General features: G+C 37.5%; 1 protein-coding gene across 2 annotated transcripts in view; it reads left to right on the forward strand.

The window, feature by feature from the left end:
• The window catches only part of lifra (LIF receptor subunit alpha a), a 138,768-nt gene that overhangs the window by 19,485 nt on the left and 106,275 nt on the right, over positions 1 to 13,008 (forward strand). The gene's annotated exons all lie outside the window — the stretch shown is intronic.

A 13,008-nucleotide genomic window follows, 5' to 3' on the forward strand; every position in this document is an offset into this window, starting at 1 on the left:
CAGTATTTGGTAAATAATTTGACATATCTGCATTTGTTTGTGCCAAGAAATATTTTCAAAATTCTTTGAAAAAGTTGTACTTAACTAGAACATAAAGTAAAAACAAAATAATGAAAGACTCTTATGACATTAAAAATGGGCTAAAATAAGTGTATTTCCTATTACCAACTTTGTCTTGTGGTAAAGCTATGGTTTGGCTTGGCTCGGCTCTTGTATAAGCTTTCTGTGTCTCTTCAGTATATAATAATGGCCTGTCTTTTGCAGACCATATAATCTATAGTACATAAATGAGAAAGAGCTATGATCTAAGCATTGATCTGTAAAGGACTTCATTGTTCACATTATCTAATTTACAAAAAAAAAAACCCTCATGCAATAACCTGTTGCTTTTTTATGATCAACCTAATTCTGCCCTATTTACTCACTTGGCCTGGAAGTGCCATCTGTAGTTTGACTATTAGTTTTTCATAGGGAATGATGTCACCTTCTCAATATAAATGTGTGTGTTCTCCTAATTTTTGTTTTTGACCACTGCTTCATATACTGCAACAGTAAAACACAATATTTATTCTCTAATCCTGATTCTTATGGTTTATTAAAGCATCTGCCCTGTATATTTACTTTGATTTCTTCTCTTTTATAATTGCTTGTTTTAATTTACATATTGTACAATATAAGTTAATTGACCTGTTATTACCAGGGTCGACAAGATAATCTTTATATAAAAAGTGTCTCTTTGACTAGCTTTCAGTCCCCTAGAAATTTCTCTGGCTTACAATTACTTTTTAAAAAATAAATGAGGGTAACAGATCCACTTTAACTTTAACCCCTTCACAAACTGCTTTTCTTTGAATATTGACAATTCTTTGTTTCTTCTTGTATTATGATTCAACTCATGATGTTCATATTTAGGAAAACTAGGGTGTCTCGCCCCCCCATTTGCACCAACCACTTCGCATCTCTGCCGCTCGCGTTGTGAAGAGGGTGCCTGAACGCACCCCAAGGAGACGTGATCGTGCCTCTGACACCCCCTCTTAAACGGTGACACAATGGAAAACACATACAGCTTTTTTTTCCCCTCCTCTTTGCTCGATCAGCTGCTGGCTTGCTGCTGCCGCCGTGCCGGGTGATCTGCATTTTTCATGTTCCAGTTCTGTCATATCACCTATGTCCTTATATTTGATCTCTTTTTGCTTTTACCTTTTCATCAATATCGCATTGGAGTTTGATTCCATGTATGGAATTACATTGTGACCACGCAGCATATAACTGCCCTTGAGTGAATATCGTTTCTTTCATAAAGGCGTGCTACAGCTCGAATGTTATTTATTTGGAGACACGCTATAGCTCAAATGTTATTTATTTTGCACGGACATGCTCAATAAATACACATGTAATGCCACAAAAAGTGCATGCAGACACTTCATTTCGCTAGCATTGGTAAGAGAATGTATTGTGATACACTGCAGAGTTATAGCGTGTCTTTATGTGAAAACAGCAGTGTTAGATGGGGAGGGGGGGTGCATAGGGAAGGATCTTGAACGCGACTGAGAGAATGAAAAGTGAAAAAAAAACAAAGCTAACATTTACAAGTATCATAAATTACACCGGCTGTTATAGACTGAAATCGAATGTATTTTTTTATTCTAAAATAGTAAGAATAAGAGCAGTTTACTTCTCAAAATGGAGTCGTGAGGGATCGACCTCGTGATTACCAGTCAGCAGCTGATATCTTTACGCAACCGCGCCAGTTGCAGTAAATATGCGTCATTATGGCCTGCTAAGGCGGCTTTTTTTTCTGCAATTACACTTTAGAATAATAGTGCATTTGTTCTGTTATGTTTGTACCTTTTGTGAAAGTGGTTCTTTGATATTTTGACTTCAGTCTTCATACATTATCTAGTTTATGCCTACATTTTGTCATTTACTACTAGAATATGAAAAATGTGAACGGCCTAGCTGCGGCCGTGCATGATAAGCAAATAAAGAACACACACTGGAAGCTGGGCACAAAGTGAATGGCCTAGTTGTGGCCGCGCATGATAAGCAAATAAAGGACATCATTGCTGGGGAGAGTGCTGATTGGGTAGTTGCGACCGTGCACATAAAATCCGTTGCTGGGGAGACGCCACACATACAATAATCAGCTGTACACCACCACAGATTAAAATATTTGCTGGGGAACTGCACAGTACTTGCTGGGGAGACACCACAGGCACCATTATCAGCTACATGCCACACATTACATCAGTTGCTGGGGACACTCTGCTGATTGCCCACTGTTGTGACAGAAAATTAAAGTCATATTACAGACATCAAAGCCAGTATTACTGTCAGAGAAAATTACAGACATTTTACGGAAATACAAACCAGTATTACTGCGAGAGAAAATTAAAGGCACACAATACAGTGATGCATATTACAGCCACATACAAGTCAGTATTACTGTAAGAGAAAATATTACGGACTTATCTGCTAACAACATGCCACCCAAAAAAAAGGACACATCAAGTAGGACAAAAGACACAGACAATCAAATCCTATATAAGCAACATCTCCTGGAAGAACGGTCAGCTCAACAAGTAAACATCAACAAAAGAAAGGCTGAAAGACAAAGAAAAATATGGGCAAATAGATCGATTAAAGAAAAAGAAAATGAGCATCAGAAAAACGCTAAAAGAGAGACTCAGAAGAGCAAACCTTAGAAAAAGTTGCCATGTACTTATTGTATTGTCATATACATTTCTATTTTATTTTGATTATTATTTTACTTTAGGCTTCTTGCAAAAATATTTTTGACAAAAAAAAATTAAGACAACAAACAGAATGAGGTCAAGGTCCCTTGCCATTTAATATAGACTGTTCCTACTAATGTTTATGCACTACTGTTCTAGCGCCCACTATTATAATGGTCTTATTGTCTAGTAAAGTATAAAAAGCAAGTACAAACATAATCCCTTAAATTGTTAACTTAAGTTTGAATATATTAGAGTATTTACTTATGTTTAATTTGAATACTCAAACCTTTTTTTGGGTAATTTGACAGCTCTAGTGAGAACTAGTGGTGAGCTAAACAATTTGTGCAAAATTTAATTACTGCTAAACTTAAGAGTTTTGTTATACACAAGCAACATTCAGGACATTAACTCATATATTTTCATCTTATCTGTAACTTTTTCTCATTTTATACATACATGGGAAAATGTTTTTCTGGTGCCTCCAGAACACTTAAGAGGCACTACAAAAATCCATTAGCCTGGGTATTAAGTATGTGGCTGATGGAGCCTTGAAAAATTCTAACTTCAGTCACCATGTCTAGTTGTACAAAGTGGATGCAAACCCCAAATGAGTGGTGTCACCTGCCTACAGGCAGTGCATAAGGCAGATGAGAGTTTGTGATGTTGTGGAAGATTAGGGATGCATTGGGGGGTTGAGCTTTCCAAACGAAAAAAAAAAAGAAAAGAAAAATTTAACCTAAAATCTTGTTTTAGTGTTTTTTTATGTTTTTCACAAATGCAAAATAAAGGTAAGGGTTTTTTTTTTCACGAGAATTGTATGAGATATAAAACCTAGCTGTTTTGCTCATCAATAGTGAGAGCATGAGGACCAAGTTTTTGAATACTGTTTACTATGTTATTTCACTAACAGTCATTGAATTCTTCAGACAGATCATAGTTATATCAGTGTGCCTTTAATAAAGACAAGTGCAGTGTGTCACATGTGGCTTCAATGTGCCTTTGATACAGCTTTGACATGTTCATTGAAATGATCTGATTAACAAATATACAATAAATTAATGTGTACCGGTTCTTTATATAAGGAATATAGTAAAAAGGTTAATTGGATCAGCAAAGGACCCGTGGTTTGCTTGAGAAGCAGAATTTTATAGAATATTCAGAGAAAAAATTGTATTTGGTTTGAAATGGTCTAGTGGACACTGGGACAGAGTTCAGCCTAATCTTACACACCCGAGAACACAGTTCCTGCAGTTTAGATGCTGTCCCGTCTGCTGGGTATGGGCAGTTCTTCTGGAATATGCAAGCTCTTCTTTGTAACCTAAAGGTCCCTGGTTCTCAGATGTCGGGGAGCCCGATTTTAAGGACTGAAACTGTGCCTGCTTACTTTGGGTTTAGTGGGAACAGATGCAGAGTTTTTTCACTCATAATTTTCCACCGGTTTACTCTTCTTATTCATAATTAAACTTTGTGTCCTTAGGGACATGTAAGTTCTGCTTCAAGTAATCTGCTCCTCAACTGTAGCTCCTACTTTCCATAGTTACGGTTCTTCTGGGCCCATTGTCCTTTTATTTGTAATCGGTATCAGTCTTCAACATGTAGGTGATATCATAAAAGTTATAGGAAAATGTGCAGGACTTGTCAAGGTAAGATCTGGAGTAATATACCCAATTAAAACCTTCAAGCAGATACTTTACAACCTTTTAAAAACTAAATGTATATGGTGCTTGGATAAATTAATGTTTATTTAATAAAACAATGGGTTATCTGTACCAGCATACATTCTTATTTCTATATCTCTCAAGTTTTTTTTTTTTTTGGTTTTGGTTGCTACAGAGAAAACAATAGTTTTTCCTACTTTTTCTATTTTAAGTGACTTTGGCCACCAGCAAAGTTGGTTTTGCCTACTGAAATCTGTGAGACTGGACTGTAGCAGTTAGTGGTCTGTGTATAATGCCAATGTACTGAAGTGACTCATGTCATTGGAAAATAACCAAACCACGTTGTGCCTGAGCTTCGCCCACTGTTCTGTTGTTACTGTATGTCAGGCATGAAGGCATGAAAGTATTACTAAAGATCAGTACTATTTCTTTTGGCCATTATGGAGTTTAATTATCATTGTCCGTCATGAAAGTCAGTTGCAAGCTGTGCCAGAAACAATTTAATTGGAACTGACTTATGATGTTACTTTTTTTTTCGGTGGCCACCTGTTCAATCTGTAGGAAAATAGTTTTTACAGTAATAAATGTTCCACTGTCTTGGTGGGCTTAATTTTTGGTAATCATTTTTTTCACATTTGTGAAGGGTAATGTAATATATTGACAAAAGCCTTTTATGTGCATGTTCTATTTAAAGGTCATGTAAGAATAACATTTCCCCTCGCAGATTATTAAAGTATATCAAAATACAAAAAAAAATTCTGGATATATCTCAGGTTTGATATGGTTTACAACTTAGAAACCCAGTTTAAATTGTGGATAAACTATAGCAAAGGTTGAGCTGGGTACAATGCATAGCATGGTTAGAGTTTAGAGTATCTGTAGTGGGTAAGTATTCTTCTGAAGAGCCCTGGGCATCAAAAATGGAAAATACCTGAAGAAACTGGAATGTCGTACTTGTGCATGCCCTAGGTTGCTTCATGATTTTTTTGTCTGGTGCTTCTGGTATAGATTAGAGCTCCCTGCATCTCTAATTTGGATAAGCAACTTTGGCAATGAATGGTTATATGTACAGTATATCCATACCTACTTACATTTTAATATCTTTATTTGTTGTAAAATAATTTCAGAAAATTTACTAAGTGTTAGCTAGTATTGCTGGAATAATAAGGAACGGCCTTTAAGAATAAAAGTATACTCGGATATTTACAAAAGTTCAGCATGAGTTTTTTCCTGAATATATTACTAAGCTTTTCATAATTAACAAGCATTGCATATAGAGCATTTAATTATTTAGCCTTAGTGTAGTTTATCAGACTATATTTTTATTACACTCTGCTTAACAATGAGAAAACCTAAAGGAAGTATTTTCTGTGTAGTTTCTTTTTGAGTGCTTAATATGGACATACCTTTCTGCCTTAATGCCCATTCATCCGTTTTTTGATCAACTCAATTCTTTTATAGGGCCGTAGTGAGCCAAAGACTGTCCAGGAAGCTTTGGGTGAAAGCAAGCAATATGTGGGTTGGATTTGTGGCTATTCTTTTAGTGAAAGTAATACTTGTTTGTATGTGACTTTTGCACAACTGACAAAGACAGAAAGTAAACTATTCGTATATTAATTTTGTTTTGCCAAATTGCATGACCATATGCATTTACTGTTAGCCTTATTATGATATAGTCCATTTACTAGTATGAAACACATGCTAAATGGCTGGTTAAAAGCTTTTGCTGTTCAGTGACTATGGCATTATCGAAACATTACATGTGTTTTTACTTCCCACAATCTGCTCTATTGGGATTTTTGTGTCAGAATAAATGAAGTGTTAAAGGTCTCTGACATCTGTAAATACTTATCTGACCGCCTCTTCAGTCTACATTAGGATAAGCAAGTTAACGGTCACCACATGCTTTTCGGGATGTTGACAGGTTGGCAGTAGCTAAACATGTCGTGGGTGGTGGTATGACGAGACCGTAATTGTCTGATTCAGAATGCCTGGATTTGTTGTTTTTTTTTTGCTGCAGGGTTATCTGTCCGTATTTCCTACTTGAAGGGTTTGATTAACTTAGATAATGTAAATCTAAAGGAGAGTGTCTCAAAAATGCTGTTCACTACATACATTAATATTTGTTTAGTACATGTTAAAAATATCCTTTATATGGCATGGCCGTGGAAATATGTCAATAGCAAAATAGTACTTTTTTTTTAATTGTTTCAATTTCACATACAGTACGTAATCATGATAAATGTCGATTATAGCAGTAGTTGTTGAAAAATCCTGGCAATGATTATATGTTGCCATGCATGTTTAATGGAAGCTGAATGCATTGTAATCGACTAAATAAGAAGCTCATACAGCTGCTTTAATCCCTGAAATATGACAAGCTTTATTGACAGAAACTTCTAAAACCAGTATTAAAAAAAAAAAAAGGAGCAGAATTTTTCAGAGAAAATCGCCTCAAATTTAGGTTGCTGCTTACTTTTACTTAACTTGATATGAGTAAATGTACTCACTAACAACAACAGCATTTATTTATGTAGCACGTTTTCATACAAATTATGTAGCTCAAAGTGCTTGACATGATGAAAGAAAGAGAAAAAAGACAACATAAATAATAAAATAGAATTAGGGAACACTAATTAACATATCTGTTGCATAGCAGAGTGCCCATCTCACAATGAATCGCACATTGAAACATCTCCAAAACAACCTTTAAAATGAACTGGAGTCCTTGATGCATCTAAGGGAATTGCTCAGGCTTGCTATTATGCAGATGCAGATTGTGTATACATTAGTAGTGAACACCGGTGTTGTTTTGTAGGAGTTCCATAAATTTCTAGAAACCTGCACCAAATAAGGTCACATTTTAGCTTTGTATCATTTTGGATGATTTATTTTGGAGCGGATGTCCTATTTTGTGCTTAAAAAAATATTCTTAAATTACATTTCAGCCTGTTTACGAATTGGACTTTTGTTTTCCTGATGGTAGTTTGTTTTCCATTCAGAAAATAATAGATTTATTATATTGCACACTCATTAAAATAGGTACATATGGAATTCTGTTACTTCTCTACAATAAAATGAAAAGTCTGGAAATTTTATATGGAATTTAATATTGTTGAAATGTCTTTATTTAATGAAAATTCATTACAAACAGTTACGGTGTGCCCCATTTTCCTGATGATTCCACACTAAAAGTAAACTTTAAAACGTCTATTTCTTCTGATATTTATCTTTGTTGGTGCAGTGGCGTATAGATTAGTACTACTACCTCACAGCTCCAGAATCCTTGGTTTCAAACTGGGTCCAGTCATGGTCTGTTTGGAGTTCTCCCCATGTGTGTAGGAGTCTTCAGTGGGTTCCCTGGTTTTCCTTGTATGAATTTTGTAAGTTCAATTATAGATGCATGGTTTAAACAGTGCAATTACAGTGTATATCAATGCACAGTCTTTGTTGTCCAGTGAATTTTATCTTGGAATTGTAGAGAGAACATTTTTCTGTGTTTAAAGAATCTTGAAACAGGCAAAAACATTGATAGAAAATGGAAGATTTTACACTATTTATAAAAGGTGAAATTTTCTGAAATTTTACAGTTCTTAAACAAAAAAAGGAAAGCTGTGTATACTATTTAATAGTTTAACTGCTTTGTTTTATTTGTGAAGTGAATTCTAATTTGTGGAATACTTTAAGTGTTTTCCTTGTTTTAGCTGTCATTGCTACGCTGTCTCTGCTGTAATGCTTCTATTTTGTTTTATTTTTTTCACATTTTTTTTAAATAGTCTGTATGACTGCCAAATCTTCGTCATTGTTCCAGTTAAACATTTTGACTAAGTCTCTATTTTCAAGTCTTGTCTTGTCAGTTTTGTTAAGCCAACGTGTGGTTCCTGCAGTTTTATTTGGTTGAAAGCATACAATTCGTGCTGGTTTTGTTGTATTTCTTCATCATTGTATTCACACTCTCTAAATAATTTAAACAACTGGTAACATTCCATAGTAAAAAAAAAAATAAATGTAGTTTAACTTTTGAATTGATGAGGCACATGCATCATGTAGGTCCAACAAATGAAATGTTACATCCAAGTTTCTAAAAATGTTTTCAATGTTTCCAGTTAACCTTAATACTAGGGTGTTGTACTGCGTTAGCCATTATGAATGTAGAGAAAAGCCAAGCAAAATGACACCTTTTATTGGCTATTGTAATATTTTTAGTTAGTCAATAAAAGGTGTCATTTTGCTTGGCTTTTCTCTACAGTTAACCTTAATTAACAAAATTTACCATTTACAGGTATGCACTGACACTGTCCTTCTTGACCTATTATATGTTAAAAAAAAAAGAAGAACTAATGATGTTAACAGCTTTTGCAATTACGCAATGGGTCAGAGGCCTCCTGGGAGAATTCTTAGTGTGAAATACTTAAATTAGGCTGTCTATCAGGGAATGAGCTGTTCTTGCCGAGCAGGTAACATGAGCTAAACAATCTTGTGTAACATCGGAGTTGGGTACAAAATACAGATATTTTTTTCACTTTAACAAAATAACATTTTGAAAAAAAATTTGCATTTAAAATTAGTTTTTTTCTTATTATCCAGCACTACTAAATTTGTGATCTGCCTAATTGGTGTCTTCAGAGTTCCTCCTTTTAGATGTGCAGGAAGAGAGCACACCCTAGTCGCTGTCTGTGTGGAGTCATTCAGTTCATTCTGCCCATTTCTGTGGGTTTTTGTAGACAGCTTGCTTTAAGCCGATTAACAGCTATAACATACTCTTTCACTTTCTTAATGATTGATTGAAATGTATATTCAGTGATTTACATATTTTGTCTTCATTCCCTTACTTTTGCTTTTCAGTTGTCTTGTGGAGTTGCTTGCAGTATTCTTTTATCTTTATTGTGTGAGAATAGGCCACCATATTGACTTACCACAACCAGATAATTAACATATCCAGATAAACTGACTAAGGGGTCTCATCTTAGTTATACGTTCTGCTTCATTTACCCATTGCCTCTGATCACATCTTTGAAAATTGACTACCACATTCCCAACCCCAATGCCCCATACTTCCCCGGGGTCTCAATCGTGACACTTAAAACATTAAAGGAGCGAGGATCAGAAGAGGAAGCATTTAGAATAGGTAGGTTTAGCACTTCTTTTTGGAAGCGGTTTAGTTTTCCTTGGGAAACACAGATAATTACAATAACCATTAATTCACATCACACCTAGAAATTAGATGCCTGCAAAGTGTAATTTTTTATCTGTGGGGCATATGTGGGTGAAGAAAGATTCATGGATTTTAACTTAGCTGATGATGCTGTGATTTTTCGAGGAGTCAATGGAGGCTCTGATTGGGGCGCTCGAGAGACTTAGCGAGGAGTTTGAGTATCTGGGCTTGCTAGTGTCCTGGATAAAAACCAAGATCCAGGTCTTTAATGACCTCTTGGACACAGCTATCAGCATTGTGTCTGTTTGCGGAGAGAGTGTCGACCTTGTCGAGAGGTTTATTTACCTTGGCAGTGACATTCATGTCTCTGGTGACTCTTCCTATGAAGTCAGTAGACGGATTGGGAGAGCATGGGGGGGTCATGAGGTTGCTGGAAAGGGGTGTGTGGCGCTCCCGATATTTAAGTCTTTAGCATCCTGGTGCTTCCTGTCTTGCCATATGGTTGTGAGACATGGACGCTATCCAGTGACCTGAGACGAAGACTGGACTCCTTTGACACTGTGTGTCTCTCCGGAAAATCCTTGGGTACCGTTGGTTTGACTTGTTGAATGAGCGGTTGCGCATGGAGTCCCGATTGAGGCACATTACCTGCATTGTGACGGAGTGTCAGTTATGGCACTATGGCCATGTTGCTCGTTTCCCCGAGGGTGATTTAGCCCTTAAGATCCTCATTGTTGGTGACCCGAGTGGCTGGACCAGGCCAAGGGGTCACCCACATAACACCTGGCTGCGACAGATAGAGGGTCATTTCTGGAGGGTGGGACTGGACCGCATGTCTGCCTGGGGGGTTGCCAACCGGGATCCCGAGTTGTTTCGTTGTGTAGTGGGTGCGGCAATGCACTGTACCAGTGCATGCTCCCCAACTTCACTTGACTTGATTTCACACATTACTGAAATGTTACAAGTGAGAATAAAAGCAGCCTTTGTAAGGTTTTTTTTGTGTGTGTGACATACCTTCAATGTGCTGTTGTTCTTGGTCTGTGCACCCTCCTTAGAAGCTCTTAGAAGCGCGTTTTATGGCTAGCTTCACCTCGTATCCTCCCAACCCCCCCGCCCCACCCCCCCCTTAGACAGCTCATGGCAACCTGAAGAACATGTCCCTCTCAGGTCTGTGTTGTCCTGGTGAAATTTGAAACTGTTAAGATAATTGGAGGAAGTCAAGTACAGGACCATATTACTTTGTGAGCAGTGGTTGGTCAGAAGATAATAAAACATCAATTAATGAAATAAAGATCTGTGATTTTTATAATGGAAAATTTTAGTAGAGAGATGTTACTTCACTGTTTAGTCATATTGAAACTGAAAGTAAAGGTTCGCTGGCTCTTTGTCCAAAATATCACCTCCCACCTCAGAATTTCAAGCATCCTTTTCAGATTCTTACTTGGAGCCAGCCGTGTAAATTACCTGTCAATACCACAGAGAAACAGAGATTCAGCAAGTTGGATGCATTATTCAGTGCATCCGGAAAGTATTCACAGCGCATCACTTTTTCCACATTTTGTTATGTTACAGCCTTATTCAAAATGATTAAATTCATTTTTTTCCTCAAAATTCTATACACAACACCCCATAATGAAAACGTGAAAAAGTTTACTTGAGGTTTTTGCAAATTTATTAAAAATAAAAAACTGAGAAATCACATGTACATAAGTATTCACAGCCTTTGCCATGAAGCTCAAAATTGAGCTCAGGTGCATCCTGTTTCCCCTGATCATCCTTGAGATGTTTCTGCAGCTTAATTGGAGTCCACCTGTGGTAAATTCAGTTGATTGGACATGATTTGGAAAGGCACACACCTGTCTATATAAGGTCCCACAGTTGACAGTTCATGTCAGAGCACAAACCAAGCATGAAGTCAAAGGAATTGTCTGTAGACCTCCGAGACAGGATTGTCTTGAGGCACAAATCTGGGGAAGGTTACAGAAAAATTTCTGCTGCTTTGAAGGTCCCAATGAGCACAGTGGCCTCCATCATCCGTAAGTGGAAAAGTTCGAAACCACCAGGACTCTTCCTAGAGCTGGCGGCCATCTAAACTGAGCGATCGGGGGAGAAGGGCCTTAGTCAGGGAGGTGACCAAGAACCCGATGGTCACTCTGTCAGAGCTCCAGAGGTCCTCTGTGGAGAGAGGAGAACCTTCCAGAAGGACAACCATCTCTGCAGCAATCCACCAATCAGGCCTGTATGGTAGAGTGGCCAGACGGAAGCCACTCCTTAGTAAAAGGCACATGGCAGCCCGCCTGGAGTTTGCCAAAAGGCACCTGAAGGACTCTCAGACCAGGAGAAACAAATTTCTCTGGTCTGATGAGACAAAGATTGAACTCTTTGGTGTGAATGCCAGGCGTCACGTTTGTAGGAAGCCAGGCGTCACGTTTGGAGGAAACCAGGCACTGCTCATCATCAGGCCAATACCCCCCCAACAGTGAAGCATGGTGGTGGCAGACTCATGCTGTGGGGATGTTTTTCAGCGGCAGGAACTGGGAGATTAGTCAGGATAAAGGGGAAGATGACTGCTGCAATGTACAGAGACATCCTGGATGAAAACCTGCTCCAGAGCACTCTTGACCTCAGACTGGGGCGACGGTTCATCTTTCAGCAGGACAATGACCCTAAGCATACAGCCAAGATATCAAAGGTGTGCCTTCAGGAATGTGAATGTCCTTGAGTGGCCCAGCCAGAGCCCAGACTTGAATCCAATTGAACATCTCTGGAGAGATCTTAAAATGGCTGTGCACCAACGTTTCCCATCCAACCTGTTGGAGCTTGAGAGGTGCTGCAAAGAGGAATGGGCGAAACTGGCCAAGGATAGGTGTGCCAAGCTTGTGGCATCATATTCAAAAAGACTTTAGGCTGTAATTGCTGCCAAAGGTGCATCGACAAAGTATTGAGCAAAGGCTGTGAATACTTATGTATATGTGATTTCTCAGTTTTTTTTATTTTTAGTAAATTTGCAAAAACCTCAAGTAAACTTTTTCACGTTGTCATTATGGCGGGTTGTGTGTAGAATTCTGAGGAAAAAAATGAATTTAATCCATTTTGGAATAAGGCTGTAACATTACAAAATGTGGAAAAGTGATGCGCTGCGAATACTTTCCGGATAGACTGTATGTGTTGCATATCTGCTAAAGCAGTGCTTACCGTGCTGGCAAATGTTATAAAATAGATAAACCTATGCATCAGAGACTATTACAGTGAAGAAAAAGCACAGATATGAAAATGCATAATTTGGAACCATTGCAAATGCTTTTAATCATAAATCAGTATACAGTATGTATAATATACACATGCCCAACTTTGTGTTTACTTATATGAAACACCCAGCAGGAAAGAGCAATGTTTACTGACTGGAAGAAGAGATCCAATACATGCAGTGGAAATTCAATATAACTAGAGGAAATAT

This window comes from Polypterus senegalus, chromosome 4 (assembly GCF_016835505.1).
Source record: "Polypterus senegalus isolate Bchr_013 chromosome 4, ASM1683550v1, whole genome shotgun sequence".
Lineage (NCBI taxonomy): Eukaryota > Metazoa > Chordata > Cladistia > Polypteriformes > Polypteridae > Polypterus > Polypterus senegalus.